The sequence below is a fragment of the Lithobates pipiens genome, unplaced genomic scaffold (assembly GCF_037356315.1).
Source record: "Lithobates pipiens isolate NorthernLeopardFrog02 unplaced genomic scaffold, aLitPip1_a1.2 Scaffold_18, whole genome shotgun sequence".
NCBI lineage: Eukaryota > Metazoa > Chordata > Amphibia > Anura > Ranidae > Lithobates > Lithobates pipiens.
The window spans coordinates 238,079,102-238,099,623 of NW_027507758.1; the positions used below are offsets into that span (position 1 = coordinate 238,079,102).

General features: G+C 41.9%; 1 protein-coding gene across 6 annotated transcripts in view; it reads right to left on the reverse strand.

Annotated features, from left to right (window-relative positions):
* The window catches only part of HIVEP2 (HIVEP zinc finger 2), a 304,484-nt gene that overhangs the window by 38,825 nt on the left and 245,137 nt on the right, over positions 1–20,522 (reverse strand). For all 6 annotated transcript variants that reach the window (XM_077486702.1, XM_077486706.1, XM_077486701.1 and 3 more), the window contains one exon: positions 162–206. The gene's annotated coding sequence lies outside the window, so the exon portion shown is untranslated. The remainder of the gene's footprint in view (positions 1–161; positions 207–20,522) is intronic.

Genomic DNA, 20,522 nt, shown 5'->3' on the forward strand with positions numbered 1-20,522 from the left:
TAACTAAAAGAAGCAATATTGCAGGTCAGACACATGACAAGAGACATTCACAATGAAAGACCTATGTCTACTTCCTATATTATAGTCTGTGTTTCCACGCTACACAATAAACATTACTTCAACTACATCTATATCATAAGAAAGTAAATGAACTGAAGTACCTGTTTGCATCAAGAATTTCATACACATGGCTAGGCTGCAGTTGTCTGTAAACGAGAAGAAAACAAGTGTTTGATTAGGATTAAAACTCTGCTTTACTACTAAGAGGAAAGGAGCTACAGAACCATAAAAAGGAAGGGACAACACTCTAAACTTTTGAATTTTCTCGCATGCAAGTTTTTGGGCAGACCTCATGTTTGCATAATGAAAGCCATTGCACCCAGCTGCCAAGAATAACAAGCACAGGAAATGAGCAGTGAAAGTACGCTATTTGCTGTGTGCAAGCCTCTCTGAACTCTGTTCTGTCATATTCTTTACCTGATATTGTTCTTAGCACCTTTGACACTTGATATTTTTTGTACACTCTCATGTATTGAACGAAGACTGGTAAAGTGAAATAATTAAAATGAGTGCCCAAATCTTTAACATAGGCACAAAAGGCTTATCAGTATTAATTACCTCTTCCTAAAATTTCGAAATCCCATTAAGGTAAAATAAAATTGACGAGTAGGAGAGAAAAAATACTACTACTACTTTATATCATGATGAAAGAGCCACAATCAGCTCAGATAGTATGAAACTGAAACTGCTTGGACATATGTTATTTCAACTTCCGCTCAAAGGGACAGTTTTTTTTTGCACGTTATGTCACTCACGTTCTCGTGGTGTGACTTACTGAAGGTTGATTGCGCTAAGGGAATCACTTGTACTTGATATATATATTACTATAACTCAGGGAGAACACAACCTAGTGACTAGCTTAATTTCCATTATACACTCACCCAGTCTCATTATAATTATTAAGCAAGAAGCAATCAATGTTTTTTTGTACGTAGGATTTGAAGCTGCCCTTATTCTGTTTAAAAATATTTAAAAAATATTTTCAGGTATGGCATTTTATACAGTTACATGGATGCATGTACCATACCCGTGTGGTCCATCTAGAACAGCTTTTTTCAACTAGGCTGCCTTCTGGTTTCTTCAGGGCTGCCGTTGCAAAATTCCTAAATATTACCCAGATTGCCCAAAAAATAGGCAACAAGCTGGAGAGTGGCTCAAGCCTACCTTTTTTTTTGTTATACAAAGCCACAAGTTTTTATTGTGCAGCATTACAACTTTGGGCACTATGCTGATCGGTTTCTGGCGTCCCAACAACTGATGACATCATAGGCTGATAAGGAGGACTTTGTGTACCTGCACAGTATCCTTGTTTTCCCCTTCCCTTCGCCATCAACAGTGGGGGTCATATTAGTTGAATAAGGAAGAGAAACTGAGGGAGAAGAGACATGCTGGAATACTATTCAGTACCAGTGTGCATAGGTATATTGCTTTGTAAGAATAAATCACTTTTTAATGTTAAATGTACCACGATTTTGGTTGCCACCACCTTATGTAAAATTATTCTCTTTTTACATTTTAGAATGGGGTGTCTCGAATGCAGAATTTTAAAGGGCACCTTGACTGAAAAGAAAAGGTTGAGAAACAGTGATCTAGAGCAGGGGTCTCCAAACTATGGCCCTCCAGTTGTTTAGGAACTACAATTCCCATCATGCCTTGTCATGTCTGTGAATGTCAGAGTTTTACAATGCCTCATGGGACGTGTAATTCTGCAACAGCTGGAGGGCCATAGTTTTGGCAATCCCTGATCTAGAGGATGGAAAACACTGTAGTAGACACCATTAATGCCAGTGATCTCCACTAGCTTCTGTGTACCGTGTCAAGTGGCTACCCTGTTGCACTCGGAACACCAGAGGTCACCTGCACAGTAACCATTCAGAGAATGCTTTGTATCTTCTCCATCAATACAATGTGTTCTCTGATTGGAAGAGGTAGAGAGGCGGGATGGTGATATCATGATCTCCACCTCATCCAATCAGAGAATTCTTTGCATACATTGAGAAAATGCAAAGCATTCTCTGAATGGTGCCTGTGCTGAGCGACTGGCCTCCTGTGTTCAGAGTGAAAGGAAAAAAAAGGGGATGCCTGTTTTAAGCCACCCCTTCTCTCATATCAGCAGAACGAGTTTCCAGACTTCACGTACCTGCACATGAACCTGTGCGGGAAGAAATGCAAAGGAAAGGTCAAGTGACCTACAATGTTCTAGAGGGGTCTTCTGGCCCTTTATAAGGCTGAAGTGAGCTCTCAAGAAGTGCCTGTTTTGTCACGCCCATATTATGTGTTATTTGTGTAAATATCCAAAGTCCACAACACAAAGCATACACCGCTCAAGCCAACGAGGTGCAATATCTCTCTAGGTGCTCGCCCTGGCTCAATACCGTTGCTGAAGCGTGCAGAAAAAAGAAAGTGGCCTCACACTGGAACGAGAAGTTTGCTTGACAGAAATCTTTATTGTCGCATGCCAGACAGATAATATAGGACCAAGGTTAACATTTTACATGGATATACCATGCTTGTGCATCTGTCTGGCATGCGACAATAAAGATTTCTGTCAAGCCAACTTCTCGTTCCATTGTGCACCCACTTTCTTTCTTCTACACATTTGTGTAAATGGCTCGAGTGATTTATTTATATTGTGATGCTATTTTTAAAGTTTTTAAACAAAATTAAAAATCTCTTTTCAAAACAATAATAAGGGAAAGCGGACAATTTTATTTCATACTTTGTGTTTGGTGTTTTTATTGATTATTTGTTGTTTTTTTTCCTGCTTACTGCCTATGATCCCATGCAGCTGGGCAGCCACTCAGTAAAGAACCCAGAAGCCAGTGAAGATCATTGTAGTGTCGGTGTCTTCTACAGTGATCCTACAAAAATGGTATATGCGTAGTTGCATTGGTCCAAGCTGGACCAGTGTAACTTTGTATAAAATGCCATACCTGGAATTCATCTTTTAAAAGACAGCTTCAGATTTCCTGCTTCTCTATCACACTACCAGCATTACTGTTTTACAGACAACCAGCAAGTTAAACAAAACAGCACCTCGGATCATTATGCTAATCTTCCAAAGAACCCTTGAACGTGAAAAAGTATGATGGGTTCCAGAACTTTACTTTTACGAAGTAACAGTTCACCCTACAAAGTGCAGAATCAGTGACACACAAAGGCATTTGATTCAAAAATATATCAACACTTTTTTTATAAGAAGAACAGTTGTCGAGGAAGCTGTTTTTGCATATTTATCTCCTTTAGACACAAAATATTCACAGCTATGCACAACTAGATTTAGAAAGGCTTAGTTCTGGAAAACGAAGTTTCATTAAGACAGAAGATTCAAATGTATCCTGTGAAGCATTTTTAAGTCTGAGATGAAACAGTAAATTGCTGGCTACTTCTGTAAAGTTGCTTATTATTCAAATGTATACTATACATTAAAACTGTCACCAGTTATAGTTTCAGCTATTCTGAGAAAAAAATTGACGTACAAATCAAAAAGGAAATGTCCTAACTTTACTACCCCATAGGATTAGGGAACTTAAATATTGAAGCTGTGGTATTGAAGGACTGATGTGTCCTTCAATTCAAGGGCAAGAACTATGCGGTACCATGTAATATTGAATCATTTTGTTCTAAATCTAAGCTTTTCTGCAGTTTGATTTTCCATAGCCCCTTATATGCCTGACTGTAAGTTATTATTATTTGTTCCCTATGCTCTCTATTCTTTATGCTGAGTGAGCCTATAGTGAGTGCAAATGATAGGCCTTCTCAATCCCCAATTCATTTAACCACTTCAGACCCAGGCCAATTCTGACATTTCTCTCCTACATGTAAAATTCCTAATTTTTTTGCTAGAAAATTACATAGAACCCCCAAACATTATATATGTTTTTTTTAGCAAAGACCCTAGAGAATACAATGGCGGTCATTGCAACTTTTTATCTCGCACGGTATTTGCGCAGAAATTTTTTGAACGCGTTTTTTTCAGAAAAAAAAACAGTTTCATGCTTAAAAAAAAAAAAACTGTAAAGTTAGCCCAATTTTTTTGCATAATGTGAAAGAGGAGGATACGCCAAGTAAATAGATACCCAACATGTCACGCTTCAAAATTGCACGCGCTCGTGGAATGGCGCCAAACTTTGGTATTTAAAAATCCCCATAGGCGACGCTTTAAATTTTTTTACTGGTTACATGTTTTCGGTTACAGAGGAGGTCTAGGGCTAGAATTATTGCTCTCGCTCTCACGTTCGTGGCGATACCTCACATGTGTGGTTTGAACACCGTTTTCATATGTGGGCGGGACTTATGTATGCGTTCGCTTCTGTGTGCGAGCTCACGGGGACAGGGGCGCTTAAAATTTTTATTTTTATTTTTTTAGTTTTACACTTAAAAAAAAAAAAAAATTGATGACTTTTATTCCTATTACAAGGAATGTAAACATCCCTTGTAATAGGAATATGGCACGATCGGACCTATTTACAGTAAAATATGGGGTCAATAAGACCCCATATCTCACCTCTAGGCTGGGAAGAATAAAAAAAAAAAAAAAGATCATGGCTTCCTAGCCAGATCGGCGCCGTTAATTTGAATACCGAGGCCAGGCGTGACGTCATAACATCGCGCCCGGCCTCCGAACGATCATAGAGACTCCGGGGACAATCTAGTCCGCCGGAAATCTCTATGATCACATGCTGGGGCCGGCGGATCCTGTGACCGACTCACCGATCGAAACGGTGAGTCGGTAGAAGCACCGGAGGGCGGCGGGAGGGGGGGTGTCCCCTCCCGCCGCCCGTAAGAACGATCAAGCGGTGGAACAGCTGCTATGATCGTTCTTATGGTGTAGGGAATCGCCGGCTGAAAACAGCAATATCTGAATGATGTCTGTGGACTCAGGCATCATTTAGATATAACCAGCGAAACCCCATGACGTCAATAGACGTAGTGCGGGTCTCAAGTGGTTAATGCCGCTGACTGCATGCCCAAACAAATCAAGGAGTTATGTCAAAGCAGTGTTGCATCTGTGCCTTTGTCGGAGAACCTACTAGATTGTAAGCTTTCATAAGCAGGACCCTCCATACCTTCTTGTATTCAATTGTATTGTAACTTGACTTTCTCCCTTATATTGCAAAGTGCTGTGCAAACTGTTGGCACTATTTAAAGGAACCAGTAGGATAGCACAGCGAGAGTCACGCATGTGCAGTAGGGAACCAGGAAGTGAAGCCGCAAGGATGGCGACGGCAACTCCCGACAGCTGAGGGATAGATTGGCTTTGGGTGCCGACATCATGGGGGTCCTGGACAGGTAAGTGTCCATATTTTAAAAGTCAGCAGCTACAGTAGTTAAAAAAAAAAAAAAGGTGGAACTTCGCTTTAAGGGGGAAATTAATCTCCTAAAACACACTATTAGTCAGATCAGAATACCAATGTGGAATAATTGGGCCTTTAATAGTCACAGCCAAAGTAGGGCATGGTAACAAAGATAAATGGCCGCACACAGATCCTGGTCCTTTTTGATTCTTCCATATGTGAATGACCATTAAGTACATTGTAAACCCCCAAAAAATAAGTAATATAGAAAAGGTTGAGGTATTCCTGAAATAGCAGTGGTGTTAAGAGGCCAATTTAGATACATACCCCTATAAATTAAATTTCAACCGGCTCTGTTCCTCTATATTTCAAATTTAATTTGATAAACACTTCAGTGATAAAGTTTGTATATAAGGCCAGAGATTGCGTGGTAAGCAAGCTAATGGCAAAATAAATTATTGAAGACCAAGTGAGTGCCAATTGTGTGCAGCATCCTATAATAACCGAGTAATATTTATGTTATGTTACTACAAGCCACTGCTTTTGCTGGCTTCTGATTAGCTGATGGTACATAGTTACAAACTTAGGTTAAAAACTGTCCATCCAGTTAAGCCAACATAAAGAAAATGAATACATAAATAAAATAAAAATAAAAAATAGAAAACCGACACCTACAGAACCTTGTATACAACATACACATAATGATTTTAAATAAAACCAATGAAGGGGTGAATTTGTAATCCTTTTCCAAGAGATGATATATTAGAGTTAATGCACTCTAGGAAATATATTATATTTTAAAAAAACTGTAAATATATTTCCTGCATATTTCCCCTAAGATAATTCAATATTGAGAATAATTTGTTAAATAAAAGCTAAACATTATTATAAACAATTTGTGTCCATATTTGTACTGGCTTTGGATAAGGAAGGAAAGCATGCAAGTTTTATTGGTCACAGCAATGTTATCCAAGACCATGTCCATTACACATGCTAAAATTACTTCACTTCCTAATTTAAATGTGGAAAATCTGATAATAAAATTAACCCACAGTACGGAGATGTTATTATTTCCTCCCCAACTTACACTAGGTAGAGGAAAATCAATAGCTATCCAGATAAACAATTTTAATGTCTTGTGAAATGCCAAATAAGTTTATAGGCTCTGATAATAGGAAAGTTTTCACAAATGCAAAAAAGTATATAAAAGTATAAAAAAATAACTTCTAAACAATGTGAAAAATTGATTACGTAGCCTTTGACCCATGCCAAACTGGGACATGGCAAGAACACCCTTCAGGTTTGTCTTTTGGCCCTCCTAAGTGATCACCACTACTATAACATGTAACTCATTTCATGCATTCTACAATGATTAGAACAAAGCAGACCTCTATCATTCTAACGCTGGGGATATTTAAGTAATACTAAATGTTCAAAATTAAAGAATAAAAATGTAATATATCACCACTGTTCATATCTTAATCACTGTATTGCCGGAGGCGCTGATCAGTGTATTCTACTGGCAGGGAAGTCTTTGCACTGTCACAATACAATAGCTCAGCGGGAGGGATTCCCCCATCCACATCAAGTGTGTGGATGGGGGAATTTAGTTTTTTTTTCTTTTGTTCAATCTGTTAGTTGAACAAAAAAAATAAAATAAAAAAAAACCTCACTGAACTTGAGCCAATTTGTTTTATTACGTTTTTTGGTATGGGGAATGGTTGGAGCCTCTGTCAGTTTTTGAGTTTTTTTTTATAAACATCTCTGTTTTCCTCCCAGGTGAAGCGGACGAAAGCAAAATACCTATTTTCAGTAGCGTATGGAAGTTTTAAAACATCTGACAATGTTTTTATTACCGTCTATGACTTTCTGCTCCAGTGACCAAGGCACACTCCATATTTTCCAAGTGCGCAAAAAGTGAGAGACAATCTCCTCAATAAGGTTACAGAAGGACACTATAATCAGAAAGAAATGTTGCCTACTCTATCAATTACAACTAGACCCTCTGACCCTTCCCTAGTCACCACTTTATCCAAAAAAAAAACATTATGACTAGAGTTGAGCTTAGAAAAATTTGGAACATAGCTGGGTGATATTTCTTAATAACAAAGCATTTTTTTTATCTGAAATGCTACTATCTAGTTAACTCCAAACCGGACCTGTTGGATGGATATTTAGCTGAAAGCTCAAATTGTTCCAGAACATAAGTGTTTGATGAGCTTTTCTGATTCTTTTCAGAAGTATGTGAAATATGAGCCACCTCTTGTGCTATACCATTCATAAAGTTCAATGGGCTTTTTGTAACTTGATTGCCAAATAAGTATAATGCTTTCTAAAATCCCTTCACAGATGTCAGGCTACAAACACCTGGTGTTAGTGACGGTGTAGTGTTTCATTTACATATCCACTGCAAGGTGAGCATCCTAAATCTTCCTAAAATATGAGTGCAATCATCCGTGCTTCAGCAGTAATTTGTCACGTAGATCATAGTTCCCATAAACTGGATGTATATTAAGTTGGTCCTTTATATTTTGTGTTCCACAGGCATCCTTTAAATTCAGACATAGGGTTCTAAGCAAATATTCACAGAAACGCTGTTGTAGATAAACTAATACAGCAGTTGTGAGAGAATTGTAACATTATCTGGGAAAGTGATCACCTTACATAAAACAAAAATTACAGACTAGATTAATCTGTCATTACAAATTAATCTGGTATTTTATTAAATGAATGCACTAAATGTGTATCTATCTATACCTGCACCTTTTTGACAAGGTAAAAATTAAAAAAAAAATTGTGTTTGGGAAACATATCAAAATAAATCACATAAAGTATTTTTTAAATTCATTTATTACAGTGGGGATAAAATCTGAAAAAAAGAAAGTTCTACCATAAGTATGGTAGAGTGACCACTCAGATTTATCCTTTATTCCCTAGGACAGGGGTGCCCAACCTTTTGAAGAGCGAGGGCCACTTTAGTGACTTGGTAACTGGTCGCAGCCACAGTGAGCGGAGCGGGCAGATGACAAGTCTGTGTCCACTCTACATATGCAGAGCAAACACGGACACAGCCCACTCTACTCTATGGACCCACCAGTTCTATCTGCCCAGACAGAAGGGGACAGATCCACTTCTGTTTGTTTAAGTGGATCGGATTCGGATAGGGCATAGAGGTGAATGGAGGATCTGATTGGGGCCACCTGAAAAATGGACAGGCAGACCTGATCGGACCGATTGCGTGAAGGGGGCCTAAGGCTGCTTTCACACTGATGCGCTGCAGTACCTACACCTCAACTGACCTCAATCTTCACTTTTTCCTCAGGATTCCTGCAGGTATCACTGGCTGCTGCTGTCCCCCAGGTGGGTATGGCTGGCGGCTGCTCCTGTCCCCAGGGCAGGTATAGCTGGTGGCTACTGCTGGCTGTCCTCTAGGGCTGGAACTGCTGGTGGTGTCTGCTGGCTGGTACTGCTAGTGGGTACCGCTGGCTGGTACTGCTGCGGGTCCTGCTGGTGGGTACTGCTGGCTGGTACTGCTATGGGTCCTGCTGGTGGGTACTGATGGCTGGTACTGTTGTGGGCCTTGCTGGTGGGTATCCCTGGTGGATGGTATGGCTGGTGAGTATGTCTGGTGGATGTTACAGCTGGTGGGTGCTGCTGGCACTGCTGGTGGGTGTCCCTGGTGGATATTGCTGGCACTGTTGGTGGGTACTGCTGGCAATGGCACTGTTGGTGGGTATTACTGGCACTGGCCGTGGGTATTGATAGCACTGGCACTGTTGGTGGGTACTGATGGAACTGTTGCTGGGTATTGCTGGCACTGGCAGTGGGTACTGCTGGCACGGAGTAATGTGGACACTATTGCTGGATACTGCTGCCACTGGTGGTGGGTACTGCTGGCACTGTTTCTGGGTACTACTGGCACTGGCGGTGGGTACTGCTGGCACCGGGTACTGCTGTCACTGTTTCTGGGTATCCCTGGTGGCACTGGGTACTGCAGGCATGGGCAGTGGGTGCTGCTGGCACTGTTGCTGGGTACTGCTGGCAATGGGTAATGCTGGCGCTGGCACTGGCGATGGGTACTGCTGACACTATTGCTGGGTATCCCTGGTGGCACTGGATACTGTGGGGACTGTTGCTGGGTACTGCTGGCACTGCTGCTAGGTATCCCTGGTGGCTGCTGTCTCAGATCGCCATCCCGAGCATCAGTGTGACAGGAGCACTAGCAGAAGCATGTGGCTGCAGTAGAGAGCAGAGCTGATGCTTCCTGTATCGCTCCTGTCACAGGCAGAGTACATTTGGAATCACTCGGCCTGTGAAGGAAACCAGCGCTATACATCAGCTCTTCTTCCTTTAGCGCCAGCTCCATTGTTCACACTGATGCTCTCAGAAATAGCGATCTGGGCTTGCTGACCCGCCATCCCAGAGAAGAAGATGGCGGGCCACATCAAAAGACACCCCTGCCCTAGGAGAATAAAACAAGAAATCAATTTTTTTAATAAGTTGTTATTGATTACTGCAGGCAGACATAGGCCAAAAACATTACAACGGTAGAATGTTGAGCAAACAGCAAAGTATAAAATAAAATAATCATAGTGATACAATTCCACACGTGGTATAGATGTAGCATATGAAACATAGATAGCAATAACATCCTGGCAGATTGTTTAGTGGTGTATAATATCTATTTACCTTTGCTATGAGACTAATATTTGGAGGAAATGTATAACATTTAAGCATTAAAAACAAGAGAAAAGTAACAGTAAGGGGGTGGACATACAGTTCTATCTGAAAGTATTCCTATAATGTCCCTTGTCCCGGCACTGGTTAGGGTTGGGGGGTTAAGTGTCATAGATGTGAAAGACAGAAAATCCAGGTAAGGGATATCTACTTTTTTAATATGGTAGACCTATAAAACCTTTTTTCAAATGTATGCAAGACAAGAACACACCAGTATCTTCATAAATTAACAGATTTAAGCAGAAACAGGACATATATTGTACTGGCCATAAATACAGGTTATATAAAATATTACATTGTATGGGATAACAGCTGAAAATACAAATATATTACTCATTTAATGTCTTCCCTGTGCACAGGAGGTGTACATTCATTCATAAAAATATGTGACATTCCATTCACAGTTTAATCCTTCTGGGATTTTAGCATGCACAGTAAAGATTCAGTACATCTCTCTCTTGCACAATTGCAGAAAAACATCACCTCTTCTAGGGGTATTAACTCTCTCAATACCTTGAATATGTAAAGTCATTATTTCTCATTGTGACATTCATTAAAATGTCTGGTAACATATGTAGGATTGTTTTTTTTAATTATATGATATACAGCTTGTCACCTAATCAATCTTGAAGTCTCCTAGTAGTCATACAAACAAATTCTAAAACTTAAAACATATATTATGTACCGGTTGTTACAATTTATATGTGAATCAAAACCACCTAACATAAAAAAAATAAGAAAATATCTCTCTGCAGTGGTACCAGTGTATAAATATGGTGGGCCACTGATGGAAGAGACATCACACAACTTAGGCCACTCAATAGATCCTTTCTTTGCCCAGTTTGCCCATATTGTATGTTCAAAAAGTACCTACCAATATGGCATCACAGTAAGTACAGAAAGTTGGTGGCCCTGTATGATTATAATATTGCTAGTTTCCCTAACCTATTATTCACAGTACAACACTCAAGCCTATTTTTGGCTGTTGCCATTCCCCCCAAGAAATAACCAACGTTTCTCATATTCTCCACATAAATTAAATTGATTCCATATCCTGTTGTGTAAATTCACTACAAGAATTTAGCTAATACTGCCTTTGTCTCATATTTCAAGGCCAAAAATGTAATAATTCACTATTGTAAATCTAGCATATTGGCCCAGCTTACAAGATACTTTAAATCATGCAGGGATGTTTGCAAAAACTTTCTATGGTAGTAAAGTGATGTGAGTATTGTGAGGGGGTTCGCTCGGTAGCGGGTGTGTGTGACCCCCTGGATGGGTTCACAACACAAAGTCAGGCACAGCAGACAGCGGTGTAGGTGCAAAAAACAAAAGATCCGGTTTATTTAGGCTACATGCAGTGATACATATAACAGCCAAACAAAATAAAACAAGAAAATAAATCCTGGTCAGCTTGACCTCTAACTACACACGTAGACTCCCTGTCTAACAACTGGGTGCAGCCTTGTGCTGCCCCAGTCCCTGTCTCTATTGTAGGGGTTTGCCACACAGGCGTTAACTCACCGCACAGAACAGATCTCAGACTCCCCAGTCTATACACACAAAACTGGTTCCAGGATGGAGCATCTCCCTATGCATGCTGGGGTTTTTTGTAGAGGCCTTAATGAGCCCACTTACTACAGCTGGGCTCATTAACTCTTCCCCTCTAATTGTAAAAGTCTGCATAAAGCCTGAATCTAGGACACACATATTTCCCATCCTGAATACAACCAGGTGATTTTACCTGCGTGCTGCCACATACCCCCCCCTCTTGTTTCAACCTTGGGGTTGTAACACAAGCAGCCACGCATGTATCCGAGACAAAGCATCCACATTCCCCATTTTAACACCAGGGCGATGCTTAACTGTAAAGTTAAATTCCTGTAGGGCTAGGAACCACCTATTTACCCTTCTATTGGTCTCCTTGTTTTGAGCCATCCACTTTAAAGGAGCGTGATCAGTCACCAGGTCAAAGTGCCTACCTAGCAGATAGTACCGAAGGGAATCTAGAGCCCACTTCACTGCTAAACATTCCTTCTCAATCGTGGAGTAATTTACCTCATGGGACTTCAACTTCCTGCTGAGGTAAATGACTGGGTGCTCTTCCCCGTTCCAGACCTGGGATAACACTGCTCCTAACCCAACGTCTGATGCATCAGTTTGTACAACAAAGTCCTTAGAGAAGTCTGGTGAGTACAACACTGGCTGGCTACATAAGGCTGTTTTTAAGGACTGAAATGCTTCCTCAGCCTCTGGGGACCATTTAACCATAACCGACTCTTTCCCTTTTGTCAGGTTGGTGAGGGGCACAGCCTGAGAAGCAAAATGGGGAATGAATCGTCGATAATAGCCAGCGATTCCCAGAAAGGCTCGTACCTGTTTCTTGCTGTTGGGACGTGGCAACTCTGTATGGCCTCGACTTTATTGACTTGGGGTTTTATCACCCCCCTCCCAATAGTGTACCCAAGATATTTGGCCTCCTCCTGTCCAATGGTACACTTCTTTGGATTGGCCGTAAACCCAGCTTCTCGGATAGAGTCTAGGACTGCTTGTACTTTTGGCAAATGTGAGACCCAGTCTGTGCTATGGATAATCACATCATCCAGGTAAGCTGCAGCATATTTATGATGGGGCCTCAGAATCTTATCCATTTTCCGCTGGAATGTTGCCGGTGCATTCTGTAACCCAAACGGCATTCTCTTATATTGGAATGCCCCATCTGGGGTTACAAACGCAGTTTTCTCCTTGGCCGACTCGGCCAGGGGAATTTGCCAATACCCTTTGGTGAGATCAAGAGTTGTCATATATCGGGCTGTTCCCAGCCGGTCAACCAACTCATCTATACGTGGCATGGGGTAGGTGTCAAATTTTGTAACTTTATTTAATTGTCTAAAATCGTTACAAAACCGCCAGCTCCCATCAGGTTTGGGCACTAGTACAATAGGACTGGACCAGTCACTCTGGGACTCCTCTATCACACCCAATTCCAGCATCCTTTGAACCTCCCCACGTATTGCCTCCCGTCGGGCCTCTGGTATTCTATAAGGTTTTAGTTTTACCCTTTCTCCTGGCGGGGTGATAATGTCATGCTCTACGCCAGATGTTTGTCCCGGAAGCTCAGAGAAAATCTCTTTGTTACCAAGTACAAACTCTTTAACCTCCTGTTGTTGGGGTTTCGATAAGGTGTCTGCTATTCCAACCTCAGGAACTAAGCAATCAGGCTGTACTTGTGACAAAGTCTCTGCGACTAGGGATTCCCTATCCCTCCAGGCTTTCAGCAGATTGACGTGATAGATCTGCTCCGGCTTTCGCCTTCCTGGCTGTCTAACCCTGTAGTTCACCTCACTAATTTTTTCAATTACTTCATATGGACCTTGCCATTTGGCCAGAAATTTGCTTTCAACCGTAGGGACTAGCACCAAGACCCTATCCCCCGGGGAAAAAGTACGTGTCTTGGCCCCACGGTTGTACACTCTCTGCTGTGCTAACTGCGCTTGGGTTAAATGTTCCTTTACAATTGGCATTACCTGTGCAATTCTATCTTGCATCAGGGCGACATGCTCAATCACACTCCTGTGAGGAGAACTCTCATTTTCCCAAGTTTCCTTGGCGATATCCAGCAGCCCTCTTGGGTGTCTCCCATAGAGCAACTCAAAGGGTGAGAAACCCGTAGAGGATTGGGGTACCTCCCTAATGGCAAACATCAGATAGGGTATTAGACAATCCCAATTCTTTCCATCTCTATCCACCACCTTCTTTAACATTTGTTTTAGGGTTTTGTTGAATCTTTCAACCAACCCATCTGTTTGGGGGTGATACACAGATGTACGCAATTGCTTCACTTTGTACAACTTGCATAATTCTTTCATAACCCGGGACATAAAGGGTGTACCTTGGTCCGTAAGCAGTTCCTTACAAATACCCACGCGGCTAAAAACAAGGGATAGCTCTTTGGCTATGGTTTTGGCCGAGGTATTTCGGAGAGGAATTGCTTCCGGATAACGGGTGGCATAGTCCAATATAACCAAAATGTACTGATGCCCCCTAGCAGACTTCATTATCGGACCTACCAAATCCATTGCGATCCTCTCAAAGGGGACCTCAATGATAGGAAGAGGTACCAGTGGGTTACGGAAATGTGGCATAGGTGCCGACTTCTGACACACAGGGCAGGAGGAACAATACTTTTCTATTTCCTTCATGACCCCAGGCCAATAGAATCTCTGCAATACCCTCTCTCTGGTTTTCTCTGTCCCCAGATGACCTCCCAGAATGTGTCCATGAGCCAATTCTAACACCAACTTCCTGTAAGGTTTGGGCACTACAAGTTGCTCAATGGTTTCTTCTGCCCTTTGAGCCACTCGATATAGCAGGTCCCTTTCCATAGTGAAGTAAGGATAAGGGCAAGTCTTATCTGGGTTCACTAACTCGCCATCTATTTTCACCACATTTTCCCGTGCCTTTATTAGGGTGTGGTCTTTTAACTGTTCTTTGGCAAAATTTTCCCTGTGAACCTCAAGATCCGAAAACTCCACAGACGGCATGTTTTCATCTGAGGATGTTGGCTCCTCCCCAGTTTCTCGAGTTTCCCCCGCCAATACCGACAAGGGAAATTCAGGAGAGTCCTCACCACTCCCAGAGGAATTCTGGTCATCTTCCTGGTTTACAGGGGCACCAATGGGGGCCTCAGGACAATCCCAGAGTTCCCAGAATTTTGGAAAATCCCTTCCCACAATAGCATCATGTGGTAACTGAGACACTAACCCCACCTGATGAGAGAGGTTACCTTTGGGGGTCTCAAAAAACACTGAAGTTACAGGATACTCTTGGGTGTCCCCATGCACACAAATAACAGCCACCCTGTTCTTCCCAGAGACCTCTGTAGTAACTAATTCAGATTTTATCAATGTTACCAGGCTACCTGAATCTAGCAACACATCAACATGTCTACCATTAATACACATTTTACATAAATGTTTCTCAGGTCCCCGAATGGCAGTGCATGCAACTGTCGCAAACAGCGACTGACGTCTCTCCCTTATAAAGTCACATTGCATAGGCTCATCCACAACTGGGCAATTGGCTGCAATATGTCCCTCTTGCCGGCAGCGGTAGCAAATAATTTTTTTCGCTGCCTCTTGCAGCATGGGCTTCCTGGGCTGCTCCCGCCAGACCTTAGGTAGAACTCCCACCCTCTCACTCTCTCCGCCCTCACCCCTTGGAGTCATCTTACCCGCCACTGGGGATGATCTGGTCTTAGGGGAGAAAGTCCGTGAGTCCCTGGAAGAGGTGGTCAAGTTCTCTGTAGCCAAGTACCTCTCAACCAGATCCACAAGTTTATCTGCATTTTCTGGGTCTCCATGGCTTACCCATTTTTGGATGGCAGTAGGAAGAGCTCTCAGGAAACGATCCATAACCACACGTTCCACAATGTTTGGTGCGGTCAAAATCTCTGGCTGCAGCCACTTCCTGCTCAGGTGAATGAGATCATACATTTGAGACCTGGGAGGTTTTCCAACCTGAAAAGTCCAGTTATGCACACGCTGAGCCCGGACTGCCAGGGTGACACCCAGCCGTGCCAATATTTCTGCTTTTAGCACCACATAGTCTTTTGCTTGGTCAGGCTCTAGGTCATAATAAGCTTTCTGCGATTCCCCAGTTAACAGAGGGGCCACCAGTCCAGCCCATTGCTCCTTAGGCCACTTTTCCCTTTCAGCAGTCCTTTCAAATGTGGTCAAAAACACCTCTGGATCATCCTCTCCAGTCATTTTTGTCAGTAAACGGCTCACACCAAAGGTTGCGGTATTATTGTACCCACTTGCTTCATTGGTCTGCGGACGTTGCTGTATCAATGTCTCTATTTGCTGTTGAAAATTCTGCTCTTGCTTCTGCAACAGGTCTATGAAGCGGGCTTCAGATCGCTGCTGGGCTTGTTGCTGAGCTTCCAAACTCTGCTGCAAAGTTGCATTTGTCTGCTGCTGGGCTTGTTGCTGAGCTTCCAAACTCTGCTGCAAAGTTGCATTTGTCTGCTGCTGATTTGCATTTGCCTGCTGCTGGTTTGCATTTGCTAGAGCCAGCTGTCTCAGTATCTCCTCCATGCTGGCCTTAACAACAAAAAAAAAAAAAACTGCCAAAATTCTCCACCAACTGTGAGGGGGTTCGCTCGGTAGCGGGTGTGTGTGACCCCCTGGATGGGTTCACAACACAAAGTCAGGCACAGCAGACAGCGGTGTAGGTGCAAAAAACAAAAGATCCGGTTTATTTAGGCTACATGCAGTGATACATATAACAGCCAAACAAAATAAAACAAGAAAATAAATCCTGGTCAGCTTGACCTCTAACTACACACGTAGACTCCCTGTCTAACAACTGGGTGCAGCCTTGTGCTGCCCCAGTCCCTGTCTCTATTGTAGGGGTTTGCCACACAGGCGTTAACTCACTGCACAGAACAGATCTCAGACTCCCCAGTCTATACACACAAAACTGGTTCCAGGATGGAGCATCTCCCTATGCATGCTGGGGTTTTTTGTAGAGGCCTTAATGAGCCCACTTACTACAGCTGGGCTCATTAACTCTTCCCCTCTAATTGTAAAAGTCTGCATAAAGCCTGAATCTAGGACACACATATTTCCCATCCTGAATACAACCAGGTGATTTTACCTGCGTGCTGCCACAGTATGCTGATAACTTAAAGTGGTTGTAAAGGCAAAATGTTTTTTATCTTCATGCATTCTATGCATGAAGATAAAAAGACTTCTGTGTGCAGCAGCCCCCCTCAGCACCCCCTAATACTTAACGAGATCCCTCTCTGTCCAGCGATGTCCACGGGTCCCTCGGCCGTCTGAGATTCTCCTTCGCCATTGGCTACTGATACTGTCAATCAAAGTCAGCTAGTCAATCAGGGAAGAGAGGGGATGTGGCTGGGTCGGGGCTCCATGTCTGAATGAACACAGGGAGCTGTGACTATAGTCGGGTGCCCCCATAGCAAGCTGCTTTCTGTGGGGGCACTAAACAGGAGGGAGGGGCCAGGATTACAGAAGAGGGACCTGAGGATCAGGGCTGCTCTGTGCAAAACCCCTGCAACAGGGCAGGTAAGTATAACATGTTTGTTATTTTTATAGGGAAAAAAACAAGCCTTTACAATCACTTTAAGTTGGTCATACGTTATACAATTCTTATTCAGTTTCCTTTAGGTTTATCTTCAACTATGTAGTGCAAGGGCCTGCCTGATTGCATACAAATTGAAAGTGTTTAGGTTTGACCTCATATTATATGGTTTTGGTAAATCTAAAGGAAAATTGTACAACAAAATTGTATAAAGTATGGCCAGCCTTAGTCTAAAGTATATATTATGAAAAAGACTGTGGTCATTCTGTAATAAAAATAAATTTAGTTGCGTTTTGAACTGATTGAACTCATGAAAGCTCACTTCTGGTTGGCTGCAACAGAATATCATAATTCTTTTTACTTTGAAAAGCAGATCCAACGGTAGGCATTCACTTAGATAATGGCCTTCCACCAGGTATATTACTCACAATCCCTGGTGACATACTTGTTTGAGAAGCTCTATTTTAAAATTGGATATAGTGTGATAAGTTCACACTTCTATTGTAACTTGAAAACCAACAAATCATTCCCAAAGGTTTCAATTGTGGAAAAGAGTTGTCAGTCTGCTTGCTTTAAACACAACTCTTCAATAGCAGTGCAAACACGTAGAGAACATGTGATAATGTGTATGTTTGTTCCTTTCTTTTTGTATGCAAGATTTAGGAAAAGGCCTTGGAGACGCAGAGACCTTTGCAAATTTGTATACCTTGATGTTCTGTAAGTTCACAGATAGAGCACACATGCTGGCTATATTATATCATACATTATACTAAATATTAAAGTATACCTGTTAACTGTACATATTGGGTTTGATCTACTTAAACAATATGAGCTGTTTACTTAGCAAAGTACACTTAGCTTGGAAACTCAATATACACTTATCTTGGAAAATCAAGCTGTATTGAGTTAAACTATCCAATTCAATCATGTGCAAGCTAAAAATATATGTTTTTAATTTCCCTTGCGCACAATTGCATATTCAAAGTAAACACAGGCTCACCTTATCTAATAAGATAAATGAACTGTCACTTGTCAGGGAACCTTCTTTACTCCAGTAGTAAATCAACTCAATGTAAAACTGTAATTTTGTAACCTCAATCATTAATTGTAAAGCGCTGCGCCAACTGTTGGCACTATATAAATCCCATGTTGATGGGGGCTTATCAGAATCTGGAAGTACATTTTAACAAGGGGTCCCCCAGATCCCGCCCCCCCATGTGAATGGGTATGTAGGGGTATTTTACCCCTACCTTTTCACCAAAAAGTGTTTAGTAACACTTTAAAGCAGGGTTCTCAAACTGGCGGCCCCCCAGCTATTGCAAAACTACAAGTCCCATGAGGCATTGCAAGGCTCACAGTTACAAGCTTGACTACCACAGGCAAAGGCATGATGGGATATGTAGTTTCTCAACATAGTTACATAGTAGGTGAGGTTGTAAAAAGACACAAGTCCAACTCTGTGTGTGATTATATGTCAGTATTACATTGTATATCCCTGTATGCTGCGGTTGTTCAAGTGCTTATCTAATAGTTTTTTGAAACTATCGATGCCCCCCGCTGAGACCACCGCCTGTGGGAGGGAGTTCCACATCCTTGCTGTCCTTAAAGTAAAGAACCCTCTACATAGTTTAAGGTTAATCACTTAAAGACTGTCTTTTTGAGATTTGTTGTTAAATAGTTGAAAACAGTTTTTTTTGCTAGAAAATTACTTAGAAACCCCAAACATTATACATTTTTTTTTCTAACACCCTAGAGAATAAAATGGCAGCTAGCCCATTTTTTTTATATTGTATAAGATAACTCACCAAACATGTCACGCTTCAAAATTGCGCCCACTCGTGGAATGGCGACAAACATTTACCATTAAAAATCTCCATAGGCAAAATTTAAAAAATTATACAGGTTGCACGTTTTGAGTTACAGAGGAGGCTAGAATTACTGCTCTTGCTCTACCGATCGCGGCGATACCTCACATGTGTGGTTTGAACACCATTTTCATATGTGGGCACTACTCACATATGCGTTCCCTTCTGCACGCAAGCTTGGCGGGACGGGGCGCGTTTAAAAAAAAAGAAAAATGTATTATTTATTTTACCTTTTATTTTTACACTGTTCTTTTTTTTAAAAATGGTGTCACTTTCATTCCTATTACAAGGAATGTAAACATCCCTTTTAATAGAAAAAAAGCATGACAGGACCTATTAAATATGGGATCTGGGGTCAATCTCATATTTACACTAAAATACAAAAAAATAAGAAAATGTGTCATTTAAAAAAAAACAAAAAAGGCCCTTTAAGAGTTATGGTATGGAGATGGGTGGGGGCCATCTTCCCCTCCCGCGTCTCTATACCCAGCAAGCAAGAAGATCTGATTGCCTCCGCTGCTCCCGACGGCTCCGGTAAGCCGCAGAGGGCACTGGAGCTCGGCGGGAAGGGGGATTAAAGTGATCTTGCGCCCAATCAGCCGCAGAGACCACTATTATCAGAAACCTGACCACTGGCCAAAGAAGAGGATAGCGGGGTTATGGCAGCTAGCTGCTGCCATAACAACGATATTCCTCTTCAAAGTTAGGACGTATATCGGCGTGCGGCAGTCCGGAAGTGGTTAAACCTCTTTTCTTCTAATTTTAATGAGTGGCCACGAGTCTTGTTAAACTCCCTTCCACGAAAAAGTTTTATCCCTATTGTGGGGTCACCAGTATGGTATTTGTATATTGAAATCATATCCCCTCTCAAGCGTCTCTTCTCCAGAGAGAATAAGTTCAGTGCTCGCAACCTTTCCTCATAACTAATATCCTCCAGACCCTTTACTAGCTTTGTTGCCCTTCTTTGTACTCGTTCCATATCCAGTACATCCGGTGCCCAGAACTGGACAGCATACTCCAGGTGCGGCCAGACCAGAGTCTTGTAGAGTGGGAGAATTATCGCTTTATAATTGGAGTTAATAATTTTTCTAAATAAATAGATACCTCCATTGTTTCATAGATCTGTCTGGAGTTTAGCTTTAATTCCTAAAATCAGACAAAACCTCGGATTAAAAAGATGCATGTTCTTTCTGTGCCTGCGTGGGTTTCCTCCGGGTACTCCAGTTTCCTCCCATACTCTAGAGACGTGTTGGTAGGTTATTCAGACCCTGTCTAAGGCTGGATTCACACCTATGCAGTTATAGTGCTTTTTGCATTTTGCAGATTTGCACTGCAGTCCATTTAACAAGGTTTCCTATGGAACACGTTCTATAGTGCAAATCTGCAAAATGCAAAAAGCACAAAAAATGTATAGGTGTGAATCCAGCCTAAATTGGCCCTAGTATGAATGCGAGTT